General features: G+C 46.3%; 1 protein-coding gene across 5 annotated transcripts in view; it reads left to right on the top strand.

Moving 5' to 3' along the window:
- The first annotated feature begins 388 nt into the window (after positions 1 to 388).
- TRAK2 (trafficking kinesin protein 2) overlaps positions 389 to 24,381 on the top strand; it is a 233,460-nt gene continuing 209,467 nt past the window's right edge. For all 5 annotated transcript variants that reach the window (XM_030209080.1, XM_030209083.1, XM_030209079.1 and 2 more), the window contains exon 1: positions 389 to 574. The gene's annotated coding sequence lies outside the window, so the exon portion shown is untranslated. The remainder of the gene's footprint in view (positions 575 to 24,381) is intronic.

Below are 24,381 nucleotides of genomic sequence, written 5' to 3' on the forward strand. Positions count from 1 at the left end.
TGTCCCTATAACCAGCCCCTCAAAATAGCACAGTGTTTACGATTTATAACATTACTACTCTACCTATGAAAAGTTATTCCGTTATTATACTTCCTCTGTGTACATCTGTACACTGCAGACTGCAGAAGCTGGATATAAGTGAGATTAAATAAAAATGCTACCAACAAAAACGACAACGTAGATGCAGCAGCTCATAGATTTTTGTTAGCTTTGTTTTCCGTGTACTGGGATGACGGCTGCGTGGGGCAGGGGAAACGGAGAATAACCTAATTGGCTTCAACGTTTTGACGTCATCCCGTTATCCTTGGCGGTTTGACCCGTTGGGGCGCTGCCGTTGGTTTTCTCTGAAAACGTCACGCAGAGATGACGTATTGAAGCCGGCCCACTTTCTGCCCCTACTACACGACCCGCTTCAAATGTGCTACTACTACTAGTTGCCTGGGCTGGGTAGTACTGGCGGTTGGGTTTTGTCCAGTTAGTAATAGGACGGAGCCACGAGGACTGAGGTGGCGCTAGCTGGAGATACCTTCAGTCCGTTCTGTCCTCCGGAATGGAGTCCGTCTCTGACATGCAGGTGAGACTGAAGGGGAATATGCAGACAGTGAGGCCTGGGGAAAAGAGACAGCAGCGATAGCTGAGCGTGAGAAAGATGGGAGGAAGCTGTGTTTGTCTCTAGAACTTAGCGGTTACCGCTCGTTTCCTGGCAGACGGAAGGACCCCACCCCCCACTTCTTGGGATTAGGTCGCATGACTTCATGTTTCCCGGAGAAATAAAATCTTTTGAAAGAGTTATATTTATTGTTAGATCTAAATATAGCAGCTAACGCTAATGGGAGAAAAACCTCTCGTGGTTTAACCCCCCCGCATCCCGTAATCTGAGCATACTAAGGGGTTAAAAAAAAATACTTGCCTGTGATTAGTATCTTTGTCCTTATAGTGAGGCAAAACTATTGGAAATGGGATTCATTATGACAACTACCGTTCTTACTGCATTAATACCACGAGGGTCAAGAATGTAAATGAGAATCTCAGTGAGACACTTGCCTTAATGTTGTTACTTGTTTTTAATTGGAGATGGTGAGGATAAAAATAGTAACATAACTTAAGACATTGGCTAGAGAGAGGATGTGTTGCTAAAAAAAAAAAGTGGAGCGGAATTAGAGATCTTATATGCCTGGTATTAAAAAAAGGAAACAAATTGGTAAATAGCAATGAGCTTCACAGTCCTTATCTGCCGCCTTATTCATATATAGAGACATTGTTAGCTATTTGAAGAACAGTATATTGAAAGACTTATTTTTTAATTTACCTGTGTCTAATCTTATTGAAGGCATCTAAGCTAAAGTAATATAAGCAAATATGCTTGAAAAGAAATGCAAGCAATCCAGTGGTGATAGTACAAAGAAACAACAAAAATTAGGGCAGTTCAAATGAAGCTTGCCATTGATGATGTCCACAGGATGGAGGGGTGGTCTTCATTTCATCAGAGTATTAAAAGGGGGGGGGGGGGAGATATATATATCTAGAAGAGGAGTTCCCTATTGCTTAGAGTAGTGGATTGAAGACCAGGGAAATCAGGCTCAAATCTTGGGCAAGTCACATTGCCTCAGGTCCAAACTAAATCCTCTGAAGACAGATAGTCTTCATATCCGTATTAGATGATTTTCATAGAAACAGAGACTTAGTTTTCTCAGTGTTAGTACTGCTTGATTTTCTTAGCTGCTTTTGACACTTTACTACAATATCATGCTAGCACAATTGGCAGAAACAGGTATCAGTGGCACAGTACTTGCCTGTCTGATAGATGGGATCTGAATCGGGCAAAAGGCCGTACTGTTCATCTACACCTCATTACCACCATGGGCGATGACCTGTGGGGTATCACAAGGATCTTGTGATACCATCAGATATTTTGTTTAATATCTAACTCAAGCCACTAGTCAAGCTGATTTGTTGATAGTCCTACATCATCTGTGTGGATGATGTGCAGCTACTCGTACCTGTTGAACCAGTTTACCTAAGCCCTGAATAAACTGCCTGCCTGTTTAACAGCAATTAAGAATGGGCTAAAATCTACTCCTTGAGCTGAAATTGTTTTCTTGCCCCTTGTCTGATTCTATGTGCAATTTTTCCTTAAGTTGTCACCTTTATTTCTGTCTAACTACTGTTACTCTGTCTTAGCTGTCTATATGATCCACCTCTACTTACTATGCTGTCCATTTAAGATGTTTTAATGTGTAGTGTGTTGACAAGTAGCATACTAAGCCATATTATGTATTGTTTGAATGTGTTTACTGTTGTGACTATTGCCTTTATCTGGCTTATACTGCCAATACACTGCCTTGGGTAAATTTCTTCCAAAAGACGGTAAATAAATCCCAATAGTTCAGCTTATTTACTTACATTTTGCCTATATCTAAGTGAGCAAAAAAAAAAACATACATACATACTACTACTACTTATCACTTCTATAGCGTTACAAGGCATACGCAGCGCTGTACACCATACGCAAAAAGACAGTCCCTGCTCAAAGAGTTCACAATCTAAATAGGACAGGCAAACAGACAGAATAATTAAGAGGTAAGGGAATTAAAGAGGTGGGGATAAAAGGGTACAGGGCAAGTGAGTAGTGGTTAGGAGTCAAAAACAGCGCCAAAGAGGTGGACCTTTAGCCTGGATTTGAAAACAACCAAAGACAGGGCTAGACGTACAGGCTCGGGAAGTCATTCCAGATGTGAGGTGCAGCGAGATAAAAGGAACGGAGTCTGGAATTAGCAGTAGAGGAGAAGGGGACAGACAAGAGAGATTTATCCACAGAACAGAGTACTCGAGGGGGGTCGTAGGGAGAGACAAGAGTGGAGAGGTACTGGGGAGCAGTAGAGTGAATGCACTTATAGGTCAGTAAGAGAAGTTTGAATTGAATGTGGAAACGGATAGGGAGCCAGTGAAGTGACGTCAGGAGAGGGCTTATGTGAGCATATTGACTCTGGCGGAAAATGAGTCGTGCAGCAGAGTTTTGGACTGATTGAAGAGGAGAGAGATGGCTAAGTGGGAGGCCAGTGAGAAGCAGGTTGCAATAATCTAGGCGAGAGGTGATAAGAGTGTGGATAAGGGTTCTGGTAGAGTACTCAGAGAGGAGGGGACAGATTTTACTAATGTTATAGAGAAAGAAACGACAGGTTTTGGCAATCTGCTGAATGTGAGCAGAGAAGGAGAGAGAGAGGAGTCGAAGATGACCCCAAGGTTATGAGCTGATGAGACAGGTAGAATGAGAATGCCATCCACAGAAATAGAGAAAGGTGGAAGAGGAGAGGTGGGTTTAGGGGGAAAGATGAGAAGCTCGGTTTTGGCCATGTTAAGTTTCAGATGACGTTGAGACATCCAGGCAGCGATATCAGATAGGCAGGCTGATACATTGGTCTGGATGCTGGTTGAGATTTCAGGGGTAGAGAGGTATCTGGGAGTCGTTAGCGTAGAGATGGTATTGAAAGCCATGGGAAAGATATCAGAGAGCCAAGGGAAGAAGTGTAGATGGAGAACAGGAGAGGACCAAGAACAGAACCTTGAGGTATACCGATTGGTAGTGGGATAGAAGTAGAAGAGGATCCACCAAGAGTTAACACTAAAGGTGCGAAGCGAGAGGTAGGAGGAGAACCAGGAAAGAACAGAGCCCTGGAATCCAAGTGAAGACAACGTATCAAGGAGTAAGCTGTGATCAACAGTGTCAAAAGCGGCGGATAGAATAGAGACCTTTGGATTTGGCCAGTAACTCTACCAAAACCCTCATCAACACCCTTGTCACTTCTCGTTTAGACTACTGCAATCTGCTTCTTGCTGGCCTCCCAGTTAGTCACTGTCCCCTCTCCAGTTGGTTCAAAACTCTGCTGCCCATCTTGTCTTCCGCCAGGGTCGCTTTACTCATACTACCCCTCTCCTCAAGTCGCTTCACTGGCTCCCTATCCGTTTTCGTATCCTGTTCAAACTTCTTCTACTAACCTATAAATGTACTCACTCTGCTGCTCCCCAGTATCTCTCCACACTCGTCCTTCCCTACACCCCTTCCCATGCACTCCGCTCTATGGATAAATCCTTCTTATCTGTTCCTTTCTCCACTACTGCCAACTCCAGACTTCGCGCCTTCTGTCTCGCTGCACCCTACGCCTGGAATAAACTTCCTGAGCCCCTACGTCTTGCCCCATCCTTGGCCACCTTTAAATCTAGACTGAAAGCCCACCTCTTTGACATTGCTTTTGACTCGTAACCACTCGCCTCCACCTACCCTCCTCTCCTCCTTCCTGTACACATTAATTGATTTGATTTGCTTACTTTATTTTTTGTCTATTAGATTGTATGCTCTTTGAGCAGGGACTGTCTTTCTTCTATGTTTGTGCAGCGCTGCGTACGCCTTGTAGCGCTATAGAAATGCTAAATAGTGGGAGTAGTAGTAGTAACAGGTCGTTGGAAACTTTTGTAAGTGCAGTTTCAGTTGAATGAAGAGGGTGAAAGCCAGATTGGAGTGGGTCAAGAACAGCTTGAGATGAAAGAAAAGAAAGTCAAGACAGCAGCAGTGAACAAGTATCTTAGAGAGGAAGGGAGGAGGGAGATGGGTCGATAATTGGAAGGACAGGTAGGGTCAAGTGAAGGCTTCTTAAGGAGTGGTGTGACCACGGCATGTTTGAAGGCATCAGGAACTGTCGCAGTGGAAAATGAAAGATTGAGGGTATGACAGATAAAAGGGGTGAGAGTAGGAGAGATAGTGTTAAGAAGGTGGGTAGGAATGGGATCAGAGGAACGGGTAGTTCATTTTGAGGAGGAAAGAAGATGTGGTGTTTCATCATCAGTGACTTCGGGAAAGGAGGAAAAGGACGGAGGGGGAGTTAAGAGAATGGACAAGGGGAGGGAGAGGTGGGGGTGGCTTGGTTGAGAATTTGAGGTTTATTTTCTGAACCTTGTTGTGGAAGAACTCAGCTAGGGTCTGAGGAGATAATGAGGGGGGAGTTGGAGATGGAGGCACCTTGAGGAGAGAGTTCAGTGTGGCGAAGAGAAGTCGAGGGTTTGAGCCGAGAGAATTAGTCAGCTGGATGTTTGGCAAGCTAAAGATCAGATTGGAAGGAGGTCAGCATGAACTTGAAGTGTATGAAGTCAGCAAGGGCACGAGATTTCAGCCAGAGGCGTTCGGCGGAACGGGCACAGGAACGAAGGTAGCGGATTTTAGAGGTCAGCCAAGGCTGGGGTTTGGTACGCCTTATAGGATGGGGCATGAGAGATGCAGGAGTGTCTATAGGACGGGGCATGAGAGATGCAGGAGTGTCTAAGGCAGAGGATAGAATAGTATTGTAGGAAGAGATGGCTTCATTTACAGATTTGGATGGTGCAGTGGTAGAGAAGAGGATCAAGACACTGGAGGATAGGGTAGTAGGGTCAATAGCCTGAAGATTCCTAGATAATTTGGTTAAGATTGGACGGGATTGGGCAGGAGGAAGTTTAAGTGTGAAGGTTATTAGATGATGGTCCGAGAGGGGAAGATCTGAGGCAAAGGAATTGGAGGGAGAGCAGTTATAGGAGAAGATAAGATCAAGACAATGACCATTTTGGTGAGTGGGGGAAGTGGAGCATAGAGATTGAAGGAGGATGTTAAGGCGAGGAACTGGGAAAGTAAGAGTTGGAGGGATCATTAGCATGAATGTTAGTCGCCAAGGATGAGGGAGGGGGAAGAAGGATCATGAAAGAAGGAAAGCCAAGCGTCAAAGTCGCTGAGAGAGGATGAAAGGGACTTATCAGGGGGATGATAAATAACTGCTATTTGAAGAGGCAAAGGAGTGAATAGGCGGACGGAGTGGACTTCAAAGGAAGAAAAGCAGAGAGACTGAGGTGGCAGAAGAGATTGAAATTTGGAAGAGGGTGAGAGTAATAGGCCAGCAGGGTGAGGAGTATGGGAGAAGAAATAACCACCATGGCAGAGGGCTGCGACTGAAGCAGAGTCTTCAGGGCAGAGCCAAGTTTCTGTTAAAGCGAGCAGATGGAGAATACGAGAGATAAAAAGGCCATGGATATAGGAAAGTTTGTTGCAGATGGAGCGGGCATTCCATAGGGCGCATGAGAAGGGCAGAGAAGGGGGGGGGGGGGGGGAGGAGAGGAATAGAGATGAGATTGGAGAGGTCAAGGTGCGACCTGCACAAATAGGATGAGGGTTGGTGAGGGGGACCAAGATTGGGATTGATGTCACCAGCCGAGAGAAGGAGTAAGAGAGTGCGGAGGAGAGTAGGAGAGGAGTGACGATGAAGGCGACGAAGGCGAGATGAACTCAGAATGGGGAAGGTACAATGGAAGCAATGAATGTTGAAGGCAGAAAGCAAGGAGGGGGGAAGAGGACAAGAGAGATGGTGAGGTAATAAAATCAACGAAAGGGCAATGTATAACTGTAGTGCACAGTGGCTTCGGGTGAAGGAGTAGATTGGGAAGGGACAGAACTAGGAGGAGAATGTGAAATGGAGCCATATGTAGTGACTCAGGCAATCCCAAGCGCTAGGTAACAGTCACAAACAAAGGTGAGGCAATAGGCTGGAGCTGAGGCTAAAGGCTGGAACAGAGGAGCAGAGGTTGCAGGATTGGAGTTGAAGCTGTAGGTTGGAGCAGAGGATGCAGGACAGGAGCTGTAGCTGCAGGCTGGCGCTGAGGCTGAAAGCTGCAACAGATAAGCAGAGGTCACAGTACTGAAGTTGCAGGCTTCAGCAGAGGATGCAGGACAGGAATTGAAGTTGTAGGCTGGCGCAGAGGATGCAGGACAGGAGCTGTAGCTGCAGGCTGGAGCAGAGGATGCGGTACAGGGGCTGTAGCTGCAGGCTGGAGCAGAGGCTGAAGGCTGGAACAGATGAGCAGAGGTCGCAGAACTGGAGTTGAAGCTGTAGGCTGGAGCAGAGGATGCAGGGCAGGAATTGGAGCTGCAGGCTGGAGCTGAGGCTGAAGGCTGGATCAGAGAGGTAGAGCTGTTTATAGATTGGGAGTAGAAGCCTGATGGAGGTGCCGTCTGGTGGGGAGTATTGCAGCCCAGCACAGGAAGAGGCTGTGTCGGCTTCCAACGGCTTTCGACAGCCTGTCTGGGGATAGTGCTGCAAACAGGTGCTGCTGCGGTGCTGCCCTCGCACAGCTCTTGGGCCTCTACCTGCTCCTGGTATCCCAAACATTGCCGCTCCCTGTGGTTGGGCCCGTCAGGGGAAAGTGCAGCAATGAGGTGCTGCTACGGTGCAGCTCTTGGGTCTCTTGCTGTTCCTGTCGTCTCGAACGTTACCGCTCCATGTGGTCGGGCCACCATGGTTCCTGAGCTCACATGGTAGCTCGCTACTGTTACCATTCCATGTGGTCGGGCGACAGTGGTTCCGTTCAGATCAAGACTCAACACAAGCGGGCGGTAGGGGAACACTGGGAGCGCGTTCGCCAACAGCGTCCCGTGCAACAGTCAGTGCGGGAAGGGTCGGCCGTCCGTCCGTCTGTCTCGTTCCTGGTTGGCCGGTGTATTCTGCCTAGAGAACTGTGGTGCCGGATCACTCTGGGAAGCCCACTGGTACAGTGGGGATGCCCCAATCCCAGTGGCGGTCTACAAGTTTGGGCTTAACAGGACTAACAATCGAAAGGTCCCGTTCCATACGATTTCAGCAAGGTCACTGGAGAGGTGGTAGTTTCATGACCGTTTAGTTAGCCGCCATGTTGAGTACCAAATCAGTAAACATTACACAAAAACAAAAAATACAGCATAGTCAAATAGAACATTCCATCTTAATGTATCGAATTCCTCTGTCCATTTGATGGTTCCCACCACTGACTGCCCTAGGTTAAATCAAAACTCTACAATTACTTCTTCAAATTTTAAAATAAATGATAAGCTTCAACAATTACCCCAGGTACAAAATAAATACCTGTATATGATATGTAAACTGCTTTGTAATCATAGAAAGGTAGTGTGAAGAAGCGGTGTGTTTTAAGCCTGTAAAATGTATTGGATATTTTCCTGCATGGGTTATGTTCTGAAGTGTATTTCTCCTATTTGGCCAGCAGATGGTGCATGCTTATGCTTAAAGCTGTTTGAAAGGACCAACTTCTTTCTTTTAGTTGGCACACAGATAATGGGAAGTGTCTATAGTGATGTAACCAGTTTTTATTTCAAACTTAACTGTTCTGAGCTCTGATTGGCCTGAAGTTTGAAATTACTCAGCAGATTTTATTTATTTATTTATTTATTGCATTTGTATCCCACATTTTCCCACCTATTTGCAGGCTCAATGTGGCTTACATAGTATTGTTAACATAGCTGCCTGTTACTTCAGTTTCAGCCCGAGAGAAGAGATAGATCTCTTTGCTGAAGCTTTGTGAACGGATATATGCCCTGATCTCCCCAGGTACTTTCTAGGAAGTATGCAGATGTTTAGTTAGTTTTCTAATTGATCCATTTTTCAGTTAATTGTTACCGTTTTCTACTTGCACATTTTTTTTGGTCCACTGTTCAAAGTTCTGAGAGTAAACACATTTGTTTGTTCCTTCTGCCTGTCTGGACTGATAAAGAATCCTGGTGGTTTGTGTGTTGGGTCTATGAGTGCTTTCTGGAAACTATGGGACCACTGGGAGTGTGGCCTCAGCAACCTAGAAATCACTGGGGATAATTTGAGAGCGGGAGACTCGCCCAGAGGCGGTTGTGACCCAGTCAGTGGGAGGATTCTCGTGTAGAACACAAGCGGTAGGTGCAGGCAGACCTGAGCTGTGCTGGGGAAAGACTCTCTAGGTGGCTGCGGGGTAACCCCAGGTGGATGGCTAGGCGTTTCGTGACAGGTAGTCTATCAAATACCATCCCCTTTCACTTTCTTATATCACGTATCTGTAGCTGTTCTAGTATATCTTTCAATCTATATAGTATATCTTTCAATCTATATCTAGTTGATCTTTCAATCCACTTCCAATCCGATATGATGTACTTATGCACTCTTATTTGTAATAATTGTAAAATTATTATTCCGTTATTATGATTGCTTTGATATTCTACGTACCCATCTGTATCTATATTTTGAAATTCTTATCCTATAATGTGTACATGTTGCTATAACATTTTGTGAGCCACATTGAGTCTGCAAATAGGTGGGAAAATGTGGGATACAAGTGCAGCAAATAAATAAAGATATGTTGTTAATGACTTCCATATTATTGAACCTGCTACAGAGAAAGCTCTCTGTACAGTTTTTAAAATGAAAGCTTTGTGATGCTAGCATAAACAATCGAACAGACCTCTCTGACCTAGGTGATTCGTTTGGCACATAGTTTCAAGACAGAGGAGAAGTATTTTTTTTGTAATGCCTTATGTATAAAAATCAAAATATAAGTACAATCTACTCCTGTACTAGACGCCAATGCATTCAGATATAATATGTATTTTAACTCGACTTGAACTGTTCAGAAAGGCATGAGATAAATCTAATCCCTTTACCCTAATAAATGTAAAGAATGTGTTAAGGAGCTTTAGTACCAACAGAACAGTTATTGTGAAAGGTGTGTCAGCCTTATCCTTAGTTAAGGTTTAACTGGATTCCACTAGATGTCTATTGAGACAATGAAGAATTCTGTCCTTTGACAGCCTTTCTTTTTGCCTTGAAGTTAATACATTTTTGAGAGTGAGAGAAAAGATGCTTCCTCAATTTTTATCCACCCTGAGCTTATTATAGTGCCTTCCTATTTTTTATTTTAGCCGTAGAATGCACATTGTGGATGCTATGTTGATTAGTCAAACATCATGATCTGTTTCATACTGGAAAGATAAGCAAGAACTGTCTGCAGGTTTCACATTCAACTTTTCCGCTTTGACTACTACTGTGTTCTTTCTTTACCAGTGATTATTAATCCTTGCCAGTTGTTTTCTAGAAGAATTAGGATGCAACTGTTTTGTCTTACAAAAGAGCAATCTTTTTAACATTGTCCAGATTCTTAAAACAGCAGAATTGGAAAATCTTTGATTATGCAAGTCGCCATTTCTATGACTTTTCTCTTTCCAGCTGTGTTTTCTTATTGTTGGTCTTCAGTATTCTGAAGATATAAATTGCATCCCAAGGTCTTCGTTGAAAGGAAAAAGGGTATCTGTATCCTATAGAGATTATATTCTTTTACTGTAGATTAATCTTTACTGTTTAACCCTATGGCAGTGCTTCTCAGTCCAATCCTCAGGACGTAGCCAGCTAGTCAGGTTTTCAGGATATCCACATTGAATATGCATGAGAGAGATTTGCATGCGTTGCCTCCTTGGTATGCAGTAGGGCTTCTCGTTAATCATGGTTAACACTGTGATTAATGTGTTATTTATTAATTGTTATTTTTTTCTCCTACACTAGTATAATATTTTCAATGATGTCTGTTTATATGCACCATGGCTGGTGTAAGGGGTGTGGCTATCATAGGGGTGGAGTCATATGTGGTGACCCCCGCCCATAATGAGTACCGGCACTTTGCGATAAATCGGTTTTGGGTTGCTGTTTGGGCACTCGGTCTCTAAAAGGTTCGCCATCACTGCCCTAGCACATATTATATACTGTATCACAGAAAAAAATCTCTCCTTGAATATATTTTATTTCTTCAAGTCTGGTTGTAAATGGCTTTTTTTTGGGGGGGGGGGGGGGGGGGGAGGGGGGTTAATCTTTGTCTCCCGGCTGTGTGTTTGTATATAGATGAAGTTAACCAAGTCACATCAAGCTTCCTAATGCATTTACTCAGTTATTACCTAAATGTGAATACAATTATAATGTTTTTTTTTTTTTTTTTTTTTTATTTTATTTTTATAAACACAGTGCAGCAATGTGTGCTCGCAGGCACCTTAAACTGGCAAAATACAATTTTACTTAAAGACACAGAAATCGTAAGCTGACCCTTCCTTATTAATTAAACAATATTTTACCCGCAGAGTCCACACCCCACACTGTATTTTCCATTTTTCCCCCCCCTCTTCCTGTCCTGCTCTCTCAGAATCATTCTCCACTCTCGCCATCCTATCCCATTCCATTACCCAACAGTCATACCCCATTCACCCCCTCTCACCCTCCCCTTCCTCTACATCCCCTTGTAGAGATAACACTCTTAAACAGTCCGTCCACATGCTGTGATATTGTATATTAGCAAGCTTTGATGCGTTAGAGTAAATGCGACACTCATTTTCCCCAAATGCTCTCATTTTAGCATACCATACCTCCACCGGAACACTCTCCGTGGAGGTCCAGAATTGTAATATCGTTTTCTTTATCAATAGGAGAGAGATATAAATGAATTTCCTGCATGATTTGGAAAGGCCCTGGGCAATGAGTATAGCTTGATCCCCCAATAACAAAGATGCATAATCCCATTCAATCTGCCTTTTTGTTACTTCTCTGATTACCTGAAATGCCTGATTCCACACAGAGAGAGACGGGCATTCTAGAAAAGAGTGTATGAGACTTCCCCATCCCTGCTTACATTTAGTACATTGGCCTTCCTCCCATAACCCCATGGCCATTCCCCTAGCCTTCGTAATGTATGCCCTTTGCAGTATCTTGTATTGCGTTTCCTGCAGATCTGCTACCTTTACCATGTCATAAATAGTGTGGAAGAACTTACTAAATTGTTTTGTGGTGTAGTTCATATTTAACTCTTTATTCCACTGGTCTGTCACTCTCTCCAACCCCCCCACGGGCCCATTCATAAGTAAGATTTTGTACCATGTGGAGAGGCTGTTTACCTTGAAAGGTGTTCGTAGCAGGATCGTATCTAGGGGCCCCCATTGCCACTTAACCCCATATGCCCCTACTAGTGAGGAAAAATAGTGGCGCACTTGAAGGTACTGTAGGAAGTGGTGATTGGGAATGTCCCACCTGTCTTTCAGTTGAGCAAAAGATTGTAGATGTTCCTGCCCCTGTTCCATAAGGTGACCCAGCATCACACAACCCTGATCCCTCCATTTATCAAACCCAGAGTGTCGTATTCCTGCAGGAAAGTCCGCGTTGCCCACCATTCCCAAAAAGGGAGAGACCTCCGGTGCCCGGTTCTGGTGCTCTCTCCACCACCTCCACGCCCTCCGGAGGGGTTGCAAAAATGCCAGTCTCCCTGCTGTGTCATATACAGTGCTGGGTTTCATGTGTATTAAGTTTGTAAAAGACCATGGTGCACACCATCCTTCCAGCCCCTTGCCCGGCATAAACTTATATTGGCCCGTCATGCCTTCAAAAATGAGTCTCATAAGCGCTGCTATGTTGTACCAACGTAGCTCGGGTAGCGCCAATCCCCCCATATTCCTACTGAGGGATAACTTTTGATGCCCTATTCGAGCCCCCTTTCCCCGCCAGATAAAAGAGCGGATAATAGATCGATACAACCGTTCATCTCTCCTCAATATCCAAATCGGAGCCGCTTGTAGGGGATATAATATTTTTGGCAGAAGGACCATTTTGACTAAGGCTATCCTGCCCATTAGAGAAAGCGGCAAGTGCTTCCATCGGTCACAAAGCTTCCTTATATTTTCCAAGGAATCAACTACATTTTTTTTATAAAAGATTAATGCATTGACACTGAGATAAATTCCCAGGTAACGCATGGCTCCCCTAGCATACGGTATTGGTAATCCCGGCCGACCAGAATCCTCGGAGCCTCCCGACAACGGGAGTAGTTCTGATTTGGCTCGATTTACTTGCAGACCCGATAACTTCCCAAAGTCCCCCACTATTGCAAGAACCCCAGGTAGATCTCTGGTCCCATTTGCCATATAGACTAATATGTCATCCGCGAATAGGTTTACTCTGAATTCTTGTGTGCCCACCCTTATCCCCTGTATGTGGTTGCTGTCCCTGATTTTTATGGCTAGCGGCTCTATAGCTAACAGAAAAAGAAGCGGCGACATTGGGCAACCCTGTCGAGTTCCCCTCTGTAAAGGGAAGCTCTCTGTAAGTGTACCATTGATCAGTAGCCTGGCCATTGGGGCAGTGTAGAGCGCTCTAATCCAAGAGATGTACGGCCCTATAATACCGAACCGGTTTAAGGTCCAGAATAGGTATTGCCACGAGATACTGTCAAACGCTTTTTCCATATCTAACCCCGCAATTACTGCCTGCCCTCCCTTACCTTTACACTCATGGACAGCTAAAAGAGCCCTCATAATGTTCATAGAGGCGTAGCGTCCTGGGACAAAGCCTACCTGATCCTCATGCACCAAACAGGGGACTATCCCATTCATGCGTTTAGCCAATATAGCTGCCAAAAGTTTTATGTCTTGGTTAAGTAGTGATATGGGGCGGTATGAGCCCACCTGGGTCACATCCTTACCCGGCTTTGGTATTAATACTATGTGGGCCATATTATATTGTATAGGTAGCCCCTTTTCCACTATCCCGTTAAACCATGCTCCCATAGGGCCTGCTACCAGGTCTGCGATCATTCGATAGTACTCTGGGCCATAGCCGTCCGGCCCTGGCGCCTTAGTCAGTTGTAAAAATTTGATAGCTTGTCGGATCTCCTGCTCTGCAATGGGGCCATTTAAGGTCTGCAATTGCTCGGGCGTTATCGTAGAAAGGTGAATATCTCGAAAAAAACCCTCACAAGCCTCATGGTCGAAGTCTCGAGCCCCGTACAAGGAGCTATAATATTTCACAAATTGTTGTGTGATGTGCTGCTCTTTAGTGTACTCTCTACCAGCGTCATCTCTGATAGTGGTAATGATTTGCCGCTTGCGGTATGGTCGTACCAGGTTGGCTAACAATTTCCCCGCCTTATTTCCCCACTTGAATAACTTAAAACGTTGGAAGTATATGTCCCTCTGTGCTCTTTGTGTCAGGATGTTATCTATCTGGCGTCTGACCTCTGCCATTCGAGCCCGGTCTAAAGCGTTCATAGTACTCGTATGTGCCCGTCTTAATTTGTGGAACTCATTGGACAGCTGCAACAGATCTGCCTCTCTCCTCTTTTTCCTCCCTGCCGTGTATGCTATTATATGACCCCTCATCACTGCCTTTGAGGCCTCCCAATATGTGCCTGCGTCAACGTCCCCTGTTTGGTTGTACGCTTGATAATCTAACCATTTGTCTCTTAAGTATTCCCGAAATTCCCTGTCATGATATAGTGAGGAAGGAAACCTCCACACTCGCTCCCTCGTCCCCTCTGTAAAGGATACCGTCATAGTGACCGCCGAGTGATCACTGAGTGCGCAGTCCACTATGTGGACATGAGAAGACCGGGAAAGCAACGAAGGAGTGGTAAGGAGGTAATCAATCCGGGAATAGGTATTATGGGGATGAGAATAAAAGGTGAATTCACTGTCATGTGGGTGCAAGAGCCGCCATAGATCCACTAGCCCCAATTCAGATGTTAAGAAGTTAATCCCCTTGCTATCCCAATTCCCTCCTCTCAACCTCCGGGGCTTACTGTCTACTGTCTGATCAGCCACGAAATTAAAATCTCCCCCCATCACTATGTGGCAGTCTGGGAAAGGCGCCACCCTGGCCACTAAGTCTGCATAGAATCTTTGGGAATACACATTGGGCCCGTAAACATTGCACAGTAATAAACTCTGGCCCCATAGGTCACCCAGAACTAGCACATATCGCCCTTCCTTGTCCGATATCACTTTGTGGGTGGTGAAAGGCAATTGTTTGTGTATTAAAATAGCCACCCCTCGCTGCCTGGAATTATAGGAGGCATATTCTACTTCCCCCACCCATCCCCTTCTAAGTTTTTGGTGTTCTTTTGCAGTTAAATGAGTTTCCTGAATAAATGCTATGTCTGTTCTCTCTTTTTTCAGCCACGAAAGTACCTTGGTTCTCTTAACCGGGGAGTGCAACCCGTCCACATTAAGCGTGACCACTTTCAAATTAGCCATCATCACCACACATCAGGGCACTCTCCAAAGCCATACTAGCATCAATCCCGCCAGTCTCCCAGCTGGACCGGCAGGTTCCCACTCTCTGATTCTCTTGCATTACTCCATCTTCATTCTCTTCATCCTGTATCCTAATCTGTAGGATACGCTTTATGTGTGCTATCTTTACTCCCCCCTCCCCCGTGCCCTTCTCGTGCATACCCATACATCCACCACATGCATACATCCCCTCACCCACTCCCCCTCCCTTCCCCTCCCGCCCTCTGTCTCCTGCCCTCCCATCCCTCCCCTCCCCCCTCTTCCCCCCCTTCCTCTTCTTCTTCATCCTTCACCTTCCTAGAATCTTCTCAGCAGCTCCCCTTCCCCCGCCCGTCATAGATCTTAATTACTCAAATCCCCTCCCACCTGTGATAAAGTTACCTTCCCATTTCTGAACTTCCAGTAACATAAGGGAACCCCCAGTCAAATAACAACCCTTTCTATCCCCCAACTTCTCCCCGTTTAAATCTATAATTAGGAACTCAACCCAACAACAGTAGCAAACAAACCTATCAACAGCAAGAGTTCAAGTTCTTTATCCCTATGGTGCCTCAGGATCCTCAATATGTCACATCGTTTCTTGCAGAAATCTTTCTAGCTCTCATTGCTCTGGCTTTCTCACCCCTCTTGTGCTGCCGCGGTCATCTTGCGCAGAAACTCTTGAGCTTCCCCCACCTCCTGCACAAGGATTGTCTGTCCGCCTTGCCATATACGCAGTTTAGCAGGGTACATAAGCGCAAATCTCACTCCCTTCTTATGTAGTGCAGAGCACGTGGGCGCCATTGCTCTCCGTTGCGCTGCTACACGTGCAGAGTAATCGTTAAACAACAGCAGTCGATGATTCTCATAATCCACTCTTCCCTTCATTCGAAATGCTTTCATGATCCGTTCTTTTGAAAGCCAGTTGGTATAGTGGGCTATAGCAGTGCGCGGTCTGGTGTTAGTGTCTCCCTTGACCCCCATCCGATGGGCTCTGTCGCAACAGAAGGCGCTTGTAGCTTCCTCCAAACCCAGCGCTCGTGGTAACCAGGAGTCAAAAAACTGGTACAGCTCAGTGCCCGCTACCGCCTCAGGCAAGCCGATCACGCGGATATTATTCCGGCGACTACGATTCTCCTGCTCCTCAATCCTCTCTCTGAGTTCTCCCGCCTCTTTCTGCAACGCGGCAACCAGGTTCGCCGTGGCCCTCGCTTCCTCCTCGCCTGTTGTTATGCGCTGCTCCATCTCTTGGATTCGTTGAGTATGGGCGTCAAATTTTTCGTGGATTTCCTCCACTGCTGATTGCAACTTATTCAGTCTGTCAGCTAGTGCCGCCGATACTGATCTTGTGATTTCCTGCACCCATTCCGCGCTCTGCACTAGCGTCGGGGGCGGGAGCGAAGCTGGGTCTGGGCTCGGGGCCTTTTGCGGCGTCGCCATCTTGGCTTGATTCAGGGTCCGCGTTATCTTTGCTTTTCGTTGCCCTTTTGTGGGCATACCTCAGTCACCCGGCGTTCTCAAATGCGTCTGGGGGTACTTTCTGCACCTTAGTGAGCAGGTATCAGCGTTTATCCCGACCGGATCTATGTATTTTTTAGCAGTTTTTAGCAGGTTTCAGGGGAGCTGCTCAGATCCACGTCTTCCTAGGAAGCAGGCATCACGTGACCATAATGTTAATTAATAAGTTTTGGATGTTACAGAATTCTATTCTGTTTCACTGTATTTCCAGTTTTGGCACAGTAGGTTATCAAACCAATGGACTGCATCAAAAGAAAAAGATGGCATGTGGGAACTTGCTCCTTTTGTTTTGTGGAATGCAGTGGTATTATAAAAATTCACGTGGCTTTTTTTTATTACTACTACTAGGTCTCAGAGAGCTATTGAATAATGAGGGAAAGGCTTCCTTTATCAAGTCCTTACATGCTTTTTGTTGTTCTGTGTTAAAGATTTTTTATTAAGAAAAAAAATGTCATGCTGCTCTTCTTGTTTGTCTGCTTTTTGGGTGATGGAAGCAGCTTCTTGGCAGGAATATTTTTAAATTTCCTCTCTGTCCTAAGATTGATGGCTTTCTGGCTCTTTGTCCCACAGGTTCAAGGAACTGATCTGGATTGCATGTGTTACTTTGTTATAATATTAGTATAAGTCTGAGGCTATAGCCCATATATTTCAGTTAAGCTGAATCAAATCAAATTGAAAAACAGTGATCATAATATGATCGGTTTTGATATTGGCATTGAAGGAAGTGAAACTAGGAAATCAAGTACGCTAGCGTTTAACTATAGAAAGGGTGATTACGACAAAATGAGAAAAATGGTGAAAAAAAGACTGAAAGGAGCAGCTCGCAGAGTAAAAAACTTGCATCAGGCGTGGATGCTGTTTAAAAACACCATCCTGGAGGTTCAGGACAAATATATTCCACGTATTAGAAAAAAGGGAAAAAAGACTAAACGTCAGCCGGCGTGGCTAAACAGTAAGATAAAGGAAATCATTAGAGCCAAAAAACAATCCTACAGAAAGTGGAGAAGAGAACCAACTGAAAGTAACAGGATAGATCATAAGGAATGCCAAGCCAAATGCAAAGCGGAGATAAGGAGGGCAAAAAAGGACTTTGAGAAGAAATTAGCGTTGGAAGCAAAAATACATAGTAAAAACTTTTTTAGATACATTAAAAGCAGGAAACCGGCCAAAGAGTCGGTTGGGCCGCTGGACGAAAATGGTGTTAAAGGGGCGATCAAGGAGGACAAAGCCGTAGCGGAGAAATTAAATGAATTCTTTGCTTCGGTCTTCACCGAGGAGGATTTGGGGGGGACACCGGTGCCGGAAAGAATATTTGAAGCGGGGGAGTCGGAGAAACTAAACAAATTCTCTGTAACCTTGGAGGATGTAATGGGTCAGTTCAGCAAGCTGAAGAGTAGTAAATCACCGGGACCTGATGGTATTCATCCCAGAGTATTAATAGAACTAAAAAATGAACTTGCGGAGCTACTGTTAGAAATATGCAATCTGTCCCTAAAATCGAGTGTAATACCGGAAGACTGGAGGGTAGCCAATGTTACTCCGATTTTTAAGAAAGGTTCCAGAGGAGATCCGGGAAATTATAGACCGGTGAGTCTGACGTCGGTGCCGGGCAAGATGGTGGAGGCTATTATTAAGAATAAAATTGCAGAGCATATACAAAAACATGGACTGATGAGACAAAGTCAGCACGGATTTAGTGAAGGGAAGTCTTGCCTCACCAATCTAATGCATTTTTTTGAGGGGGTAAGCAAACATGTGGACAATGGGGAGCCGGTTGATATTGTATATCTGGATTTTCAGAAGGCGTTTGACAAAGTGCCGCACGAAAGACTCCTGAAGAAATTGCAGAGTCATGGAATCGGAGGTAGGGTATTATTATGGATTAAGAACTGGTTGAAAGATAGGAAGCAGAGAGTAGGATTGCGTGGCCAGTATTCTCAGTGGAGGAGGGTAGTTAGTGGGGTCCCGCAGGGGTCTGTGCTGGGTCCGTTGCTTTTTAATGTATTTATAAATGACCTAGAGATGGGAATAACTAGTGAGGTAATTAAATTCGCCGATGACACAAAATTATTCAGGGTCGTCAAGTCGCAGGAGGAATGTGAACGATTACAGGAGGACCTTGCGAGACTGGGAGAATGGGCGTGCAAGTGGCAGATGAAGTTCAATGTTGACAAGTGCAAAGTGATGCATGTGGGTAAGAGGAACCCGAATTATAGCTACGTCTTGCAAGGTTCCGCGTTAGGAGTTACGGATCAAGAAAGGGATCTGGGTGTCGTCGTCGATGATACGCTGAAACCTTCTGCTCAGTGTGCTGCTGCGGCTAGGAAAGCGAATAGAATGTTGGGTGTTATTAAGAAGGGTATGGAGTCCAGGTGTGCGGATGTTATAATGCCGTTGTATCGCTCCATGGTGCGACCGCACCTGGAGTATTGTGTTCAGTACTGGTCTCCGTATCTCAAAAAGATATAGTAGAATTGGAAAAGGTACAGCGAAGGGCGACGAAAATGATAGTGGGGATGGGACGACTTTCCTATGAAGAGAGGCTGAGAAGGCTAGGGCTTTTCAGCTTGGAGAAGAGACGGCTGAGGGGAGATATGATAGAAGTGTATAAAATAATGAGTGGAATGGATCGGGTGGATGTGAAGCGACTGTTCACGCTATCCAAAATACTAGGACTAGAGGGCATGAGTTGAAGCTACAGTGTGGTAAATTTAAAACGAATCGGAGAAAATTTTTCTTCACCCAACGTGTAATTAGACTCTGGAATTCATTGCCGGAGAACGTGGTACGGGGTTAGCTTGACGGAGTTTAAAAAGGGGTTAGATAGATTCCTAAAGGACAAGTCCATAGACCGCTATTAAATGGACTGGAAAAATTCCTCATTTTTAGGTATAACTTGTCTGGAATGTTTTTACGTTTGGGGAGCGTGCCAGGTGCCCTTGACCTGGATTGGCCACTGTCGGTGACAGGATGCTGGGCTAGATGGACCTTTGGTCTTTCCCAGTATGGCACTACTTATGTACTTATGTACTTATGTATGAATCGAAAAATAGTGAATCAGACAGCACTACTGGGGCCCCCTCCTTTGGGCTCTGTCCCCCTCCAAAGCAGTAGTACCTGTTCAGTGGCTGGTGGGGTAGGTCAGGCCCCGCCAGCCAAAGAAATCTGCTGCCTGAGTCACCCTCTTCCTCCTCATAGCGCTTCAGAAGCGAGAAAGTCAGTGGGGTTCCTCCAGCCACCAACGCTTGTGCTCCCCAAGCATGTTCAGTTTGTGTATGAACTGAGCATAGTCAGGGAGTGCTGGGGATCGGTGGTTGGAGGCACCCCGCTGACTTCCTGAGGCAGCACAAGGAGGAAGGGGGCTGCTTTGCCAGCAGATTATTTGACTGGCGTGGCTTTGGCATCCCCACTAGCAAAAGGTATGATATCTAATGTGTGTTTGGGGGAGGGGGCAGAGGAAATGTGTGTCCCCCCCCCCCCCAATGGACTGCTGGCCATGTCCCGCCTTAAATCACGCAATTAAAAATTTTAATTGAAATGCAGCCCTAGTATACAGAATTTATTGTGAAAACCTGACATTGCCCTGTGGAATCTAACCACTTCTATGATCTCTAGGTAAATTAATGACAGATAAATAGGGGTGCGTTTTTTTTTTTAAATGCTTGTCCTTGTAATGTTTCAGTTTTTATTACAAAAAATAGCAGAAAATCAATGGACAAATGATTAATTGCTTTTGTAGGTATATTTTAAAAATCTTATTTTGGTGGACAGAAGCCACAGGCATAAAAAATGCATTAAGCAGATTAGGAACCCTAGAGCAGGCATACCTAAATCTTTTTGTTTGTTTGTTTGTTTTAAAGGGCCATGTAATTTAAAAATGAATGACAAGACTAGATGAACATTTTTAATGACCTCTTCATACCGCATCTTCTCTCCTTTCACACTTCTAATGTCTCCTTTTAATATTTTTTCTTTCAGCATCTCCCCACTGTTTCCTCTCTTCCCTGCATTTCTCTTTTTACCTTATAATCTCCCATCTTCCCCCATCCAGTGTCTCTTTTTTTTCCTCCATTCTCTCTCCCTCATTTCCCTTTTCTTCACCTCTTCCAGTGTTCCCTCCTCAAGCAGGATTCAATTCTCTGCAGTGTTTGCAATGACAGCTCTGGCATCTGTCCTCCACTATGGCTTTAATGCATCCGGTTTCTGGCCTTCACCACTGACTTCCTTCTTCATCCAGTGGTGCAGGCATGCAGTCAATGTTGCCTTATGCTTGTGAATGCTGCTCCTGTACATTTTATTTGTTGTTGTTGCATGTACAGTTGAGGCCCAGTTCCTGTATATGCCCTACTATCGGTCTTAGGGGGGAGGAGTTACTGGAAAGTATGGCCTTCAAATCTGTTTCTGAAGGTAAGGTGAAAATCAGTTTGAAATCATTTTTAATTTTAGTACAGACCTTTGAGTTTGTCAATGAAATTCATTTCAAGCTGATAATGAAGAACTCTGCAGATAAATCAATTGTCAGACACAGGTGAAGCAGCAGTTCATCACAGAATATGTACGTATGTACATAATTTTCTATTTCAACTCTAAAAAATACAGTTGAAATATATACTTCCTTGTCATCAAGCACATGAAGCCATTACGTATGGGTTATGTCCATCAACCAGCAGGGGAGATAGAGAGCACTCAAACTTTCACAGTGCCCTCTTGGCCAGCTAGCTCCACTGCCTCTTCAGTATTCTCTATCTCCCTTAGCAGGGTGGCTGCAGCTTGTTCGAGCTCCAGAAAAATCTGCCGGGAGGTGGTTCCTGGCTTGCCAGTTGTTAACCGGGGTGTTGGAGGCTATAGCAGCTTCACTTTAAAGGCACATAGGTTAGCCCTTTCCCTTCCTTACCCATACCTCCGTGGATGTGGACATATTGCTTTGTTTTCCTTGTCCTTGCCCACCAACAGTGGATGCAGGCATATAGGTTCGCCCTTTCCCTGTCTTTCCCACTCATCTGAGCCTCCGGAGTCTTCAATACCTCTGCTTTCCTCACAGCTTAAAAAAAAAAAAAAGTCACGTCGCGTTTTTAAACGCAGAGACGCTGGAACAGAGGTTTTTGACCTGATTTTCAGCAGGATCGTAGTTGTACACTAGATCCTTTGAGGTAAGAGTGTTTTCCAACTCCTCCGGGGTGGGCCCGCGATCGGGGTGATTTTTGCGCGAAACCGCCATTTTGGATTTTACCGCAGTTTTTCGGCGATGGCTGCGGACAATGTAAAGCGCTGTTCCACTTGTGGCAAGCGCAAATCAGCAGCAGGGCTCTGTAAATCGTGCTGTATTGGCGTAGGAGCTGGCCCGAGCATGGCGAGCGATGTTTCTTCCCGCTCTGAGCTGGCAGCGGGCGCCATTTTGCTTACACCGCATGGCGCGGCCTCCGTGGACACGGAGAGACCTGAGCCGGGTGGGGCACCTCGAGATGAAGTTATTTCAGGAGTGGCTAGCACCGGACAGGATTTGGGTGCCCAGGGTGAGATTTTCTCCCCGGATTTTGTGCTTTTGCTGCATAAAGCATACATGATGAAAAGAGCCCTTCCTCAAGGGTCGCCTCTGATTGCCCCCCCCCCCCCCCCCCCCCCGATGGATTCTGGCCTGGGACTGCCCAGTGAGGCTTTTTTCCCGGATGCTTGGCCTAAAGATAAGCGCAGAAGGGTTAATTCCCCTTCAGATTGTGGTGCACCTTTTTCCCCCCCCCATGGTCGGGGTGTGAGGATTCGGAGAACTCTGACAGACGTTCTTGGTCTGAGGAACCAGAGTCAGGTGCGGATTTACCACAGGATCTGGATGATCCCTCCGCGGTGAGGATTTTCCACCGTGATGAGCTGCCAGCGCTTATTTCAGATACCCTGCAGGCCCTCTCGATTGAAGATCCTGACAGTGGCATGGCCTCCTCGGGTAATCCCAGGATGGCTAGTACCAAGACGGGCCTTCCCTTTGCATGACTCCATCCTAGAGCTTGTTTCGGCTCAGTGGGCTGACCCCGAGGGACCTTTGAGAGTTTCCAGGGCTTTGGGGCAGTTATACCCTCAGCGTGGGGAACATATTGCTCGTTTTCAAATGCCTACAGTGGATGCCCTAGTCACTGCGGTGACAAAGAGAACTACCCTCCCTGTTGAAGGAGGTGTTGCCCTGAAGGATGTTCAAGACCGTAGGCTGGAAACAGCGTTGAAACGGTCCTTTGAAATTGCAGGTCTCACTGTTCGGGCGTCTGCATGCAGCTGTTATGCTGTGAGAGCCTGCCTAACTTGGCTGCAACAGGCAGTGGCTCAGCCCGGAGATGGAGCGGAGCCCTTTTTGGTTGTGGCTCCGCGGATGGAGGTGGCCTTGTCCTTTCTGGCTGATGCCCTTTATGACCTTGTCAGAGCTTCGGCTAAACAAATGGCAGTAGCAGTGGCGGCTCGCCGTCGTCTGTGGCTACGACACTGGGCAGCGGACATGGCCTCTAAGCAAAGGTTGGTGAAGTTGCCTTTTCAAGGACTTCTCCTATTTGGTGAGGAGTTAGAGAAAATTGTGAAAGGCCTGGGTGATCCAAAACCCCAGCGCTTGCCCGAAGATAGGCAGAGGCCTTCCTCTAAGGGCCAGGCGGTCCACTCCTCGTACAGACCTCGCTTTCGTGAAGCTAGAAGGTACCGCCCGGGGCGTTCTGCTGGGTTCACTTCTCGTGCCCGTGGTCAGCAGAGGAACTCCTTTCGCTCGGACAAGCGTTCCGCAGCTGGTGGCTCAAGACCAGGAGTTCAGGGGCGACCCTCTCAATGATGGTGCGCCGGCCCTCTCCTCGATGCCTGTCATCAGAGGACGGCTTTCCCTCTTTGTCGAGGAGTGGACCAAGTTTTCCTCAGATCAGTGGGTTCTGGACCTGATCAGAGATGGATACAGAATAGAATTCAACGCCCCAGTAAGAGACGTGTTTGTGGAGTCCCGATGCGGTTCTGCCGTCAAACGGGCGGCGGTGGAGGAGACTTTACAAGGTCTGATTCAGTTAGGGGCAGTGACCCCGGTGCCTCCCGCCGAGCAAGGCTGCGGCCGATACTCCATCTACTTTGTGGTGCCGCGAAAAGGTTGGTCCTTTCGCCCTATTCTGGACTTAAAAGAAGTGAACAAGTCCTTGAGAGTGCGGCATTTCCACATGGAATCCCTGCGCTCCGTCATTGCGGCGGTTCAGCCAGGAGAGTTTCTCACGTCTCTAGACCTGAAAGAAGCTTACTTGCACATTCCGATTTGGCCCCCGCACCAGAAGTTTCTGAGGTTTGCGGTGTTGGGAAAACATTTCTAGTTCAGGGCCTTGCCTTTTGGCCTCGCCACAGCTCCCCGAACCTTTTCGAAGGTAATGGTGGTAGTAGCTGCTTTTCTCAGGCGAGAAGGTATCAGGGTTCACCCGTACCTAGACGACTGGCTCATCAGAGCAGACTCTGCAACAGAGAGCTTACAAGCTACAGCCAGAGTGGTCTCAGTACTGCAATCTCTAGGCTGGGTCATCAATATGGCCAAAAGTCACCTGTCCCCTTCACAATCTCTAGTTTTTGGGGGCCAGGTTCGACACAGTCTCGGGCTATGTGTTCCTACCCGAGCTGAGGCGGTGCAAGCTTCAGAATCAGGTCCGTCTGCTCCTGAGGATGCCCCGCCCGCGAGCTTGGGACATTGTCCAGCTGCTGGGATCGATGACAGCCACGATGGAAGTGGTTCCCTGGGCGAGAGCGCACCTGAGACCTCTACAGTATTCCCTTCTCCGGAGATGGTCTCACCAATGCAGACTTACTTGGCTCCCTGCGGCCCGTCTCAGCATGGAGTGGTGGCTCTCGGACAGCATGCTGCGGCGAGGAATGCCGCTGACGCTCCCCGTTTGGTGCCTAGTGGTAACAGATGCCAGCCTGAAGGGCTGGGGCGCACAGTGCAAAGGGAAGCATGCCCAGGGTCTATGGACACCCGAGGAGTCGGAGTG

Source organism: Microcaecilia unicolor, chromosome 7 (assembly GCF_901765095.1).
Source record: "Microcaecilia unicolor chromosome 7, aMicUni1.1, whole genome shotgun sequence".
Taxonomy (NCBI): Eukaryota; Metazoa; Chordata; class Amphibia; order Gymnophiona; family Siphonopidae; genus Microcaecilia; species Microcaecilia unicolor.